This window comes from Lactuca serriola, chromosome 6 (genome assembly GCF_051521515.1).
Source record: "Lactuca serriola cultivar US96UC23 chromosome 6, Lser_US96UC23_V15, whole genome shotgun sequence".
NCBI lineage: Eukaryota > Viridiplantae > Streptophyta > Magnoliopsida > Asterales > Asteraceae > Lactuca > Lactuca serriola.
The window spans coordinates 124,745,736-124,749,323 of record NC_136413.1 but is presented as its reverse complement, the minus strand read 5'-3'; the positions used below and the strand labels follow the sequence as shown (position 1 = coordinate 124,749,323).

Here is a 3,588-nt window from a genome sequence, read left to right as displayed (position 1 = left end):
CTCGATGAGTTGACCCATCAACATGCCGAGTTCTAGAAATCAGAAATTGCAAAAATCGCGATCCAACTCACCAAGTCATCCCCCTTGACTCGCCGAGTTCCCTTGCTACTCATAGTCGCAATAAAGCAAGTCAACTCATCGAGTTCTACCTGGTACAAAATCGGGATAAATTGACTTAACTCGTCGAGTTCCTCTATGGACTCGACGAGTTCCTTAGTCTGTTTGGGCCATCTTAACAAATTAAGCCTCTACTCTTCAGATCTAAGCTTCTTCTTTCTCATGCACACTGAAAATGTCCATTTAAGGGTAAAGTTTCCAACTTTACCCATTAATACCTCTACTTCATGGGTTTAGCTCAAACCCTAACAATTTAGGACCTAGATCTTGGTCCATAGGCCATCCATACTCCAAACTAAAGCATACATCCATAGATCTAGACCCTAAACACTCCATCACACGTAAAGCTTCCACCATTCACTCCATGCATGACCTTTTTGATCTTAGAAGACCAAAATGACATCATATGGCTTGCATGAGGATTCAATGGTTATAAAGTTTGCACCTTTGTGCCATGAAAGCCCTCCTTGATTCCAGATCTGAAGGTTCACTCACTTGGGACGTCCAAATCCCAAAGGTCAAGCTTCTTGGACCAAACACCTAACTAAAATGGTGATAAATAGATCTAAGAAGCTACTAGGCAAGTTTAAGACTTGCTTGCCAGAAAATAATGTGGAAGAAACAAAGTTTATGGATCTATTATCTTTTTCTTGAATCCCCAGGCTCCTCCTTCCTTCACAAGCTTCAAATCACACAAAGTTTCACTTGCAAATAACTCACCAACTCACATTTGCATTATGGTTTATTAATCTAGGGTTTGGGACTTGGAGGCTGGAAATGAGGCCAACAAGTGGGGATTAATATGCTTAAATAGGGTGCAAATCCCCGAAATCATGGCATCCCTACTCGTCGAGTTGGGGGCTCTCAACTCGTTGAGTAGGTAGCTTAAAAACCCACGTCCCTTCTACTCTATACTTGACGAGTTTGGGCTTCCAACTCGTCGAGTTGCATCATAAACATGAATAAATTATTACTTAAATGTGTACCAGGAACCACACATTACAAAATATCGTGTAATTTGTTGAACTAGGTCTATTGATTAATTATCATCTTTAATGTTACTATAGCAAAATAATTTGGATTTAAAACAATTTTAAATACACACAATCAACCCTTATGAAGATAAGTGTACTCGTTTCCATGGCTTCAAAGATTTTGCTAGAGACAAACATGGTCACAGGACTCATGTAGGGTCAATCGTAGTAGGTAAACAAGCGATAGAGACACAAACTTTTGTGGTTTAGGACAAAGCATTGCTAGAGGAGGTGTTCCTTCTGCAAGACTTGCCACTTTTAAAGTTTGTGATGTATTCATCAACTATAGAGGTATATTGACAGCTTTTGACAATGCAATAGCCGACATAACTAAGATAATATTCATTTCGTGTGGGCAAGACTATAGGGATATATTATAAGTATATTCCCACTTAGTCATACAGACTAGTGAAATAATCATTATGTCAACCCTTACGGATCTTGCATCGTCAAAAATTGTCATTATATATCGGTAGTCATAAAATGTGACAAACTTTATAAGCAAGGGGTCTTGCAGAAAGAACGCCCCCTCCAACGATTGCTTATGCCAAACTATATTAGCTTTTGTTTCTAACTTGGTTCCTAACTACGATTGATGCAACATGCATCCCGTGCCCATCTTTTTCTTTAGCAAATTAAATGTTGAATGCCATAGAAACAAGATTTAGTTATCTTCCTAAATTTTATCTTCCTAAATTTTGAGTATTCAAAATCGATTTTGATATCCAATAGTCAAAGTTCCATAACATTTGAGGTTCTTGGATATTTGAGGTTCTTGGAGAGGAACACTAAAAATATATTAAGTACCATTGCAATATATATGATATTAAATATTTGAGGTTCTTGGATAATTTGGTTCTCTATATTACCTCTTAATCTCTGAAATTACATGCATTAGCCGAAGATATCATTCCTTATACCGAGAAAGTATTGCTATAGTTGATATGAGGAATGATATCTTCAGCTAATAACATGTTATAAGTGAAATTAAATTTGTCACGTCAGACACACTACTTCCACCTTTTGGGAATAGTCCTAGGCCTTCATAGTTAAAGATTTCGTGTTATTGTCATATCCTCATCTTGGACTCCGATTCTTGTGTTACTCTCACAAGTAAGAATCTTTTTTTTTTTTTTTAACAGAAAAAATTTATAATATAACTATCGTGAGGCCAGGGATGAAGGAGCGTTACAACATTCATTCACAATTAGGAGTCTAATATTCCATTGTTACCGAAAACCCATAAACTCCCTTAAACTTGCTGTCGAAAACCATAAATTTTTGACAAGAAATTGTACACCCATATGACCGCGTCCAAAACTCTAGAGTCTTTAAATTAGTCTCAAGGATTATCGCCTGTATGTAAATGACCAATATATAACACTTAAATACGGTGGTCGTAGCGTTCACGCTGTCAACTACAAAAGAAAAGCGTATAACTAAGAAACCTTAGAAGTATCAACAATGTACGAAAAAACAAGATAAAGCAGAGATGGTGATCATAGCTTTCTTGGTAAGTACCAAGGCAACATTACGTTTACAACACTCTTCAATTACAAATTATGAAAATGAAAACAGATTAATTAAGAAAAAAAAAATCTAACCTGGAGCAGATCTCTGATTATATTCCATATGAGCATTTTGATATGAATGGAGATTTTTGAGCATTTTGTTATGAAGGGAGATTTTGGGAGCTCTATTGCAATGTAGGGAATACAAAGAGAGAGGTGATATAAATAGGCTTTAGGACCACTGTATTCGTATGCAATAACTAAAATACGTAAAATCTACAGATAAAGGTGTTGCTGTAAAGTGATATGGTGTACATTGGGTGGGGACTAGCAATGACTAAAGTAGGAATAGGTTTGAACGAAAGGATAATGGAAGTATAGATAAAAAGGGTAAACATAATCCATACAACTGTCTTCTTTTGTCTTAGTTTAAAATGAAGAACAATACTCGTGACATCAATGTCTATAACTTTCTTCTTTTGGTTACAAAAAAAAGCAAAGCCTATGGCAATTCGACACCTATTCACATAGTAACCAAATGAAAACATTAAGATATGATATAAACACTAAGATATGATATAAACACAACCCATATGCTTTTTTCGAGAAGCATGTAAATTTGGAAAAATGACATGTAAATAAAACAATAACTTTTAAAAACAAGTATTTCAGATCATAAAATGTGTATATCTAAATATGATAGAATAATTTTAAATACTTTTTTCGAGTGTAATCACATCCAATAACACAGTTTAAAACTTTAAAATCTACTATATCATTAAAAGCAATATGAAAAATAAAAGTGCTCGAAGCCAAGATATTTAATAAATAAGTCTTAAATTCTATCTAGTATCTACTCACTTGTTTATCAAAGCGCCAATGGCCTAGCAGTAAGGAGTGATCCTTTCATTGTAGAGGTCATGAGT

The 3,588-nt window shown here is 35.2% G+C and overlaps 1 long non-coding RNA gene across 1 annotated transcript; it reads right to left on the bottom strand.

The window, feature by feature from the left end:
• Positions 1-1,600: 1,600 nt before the first annotated feature.
• Positions 1,601-2,895, bottom strand: LOC145056754 (uncharacterized). Its single transcript, XR_013685913.1, has 2 exons — positions 2,756-2,895; positions 1,601-2,569 (listed from the first exon to the last, which is right to left on the bottom strand). It is a non-coding gene; the product is annotated as an uncharacterized LOC145056754 (long non-coding RNA).
• Positions 2,896-3,588: the final 693 nt, after the last annotated feature.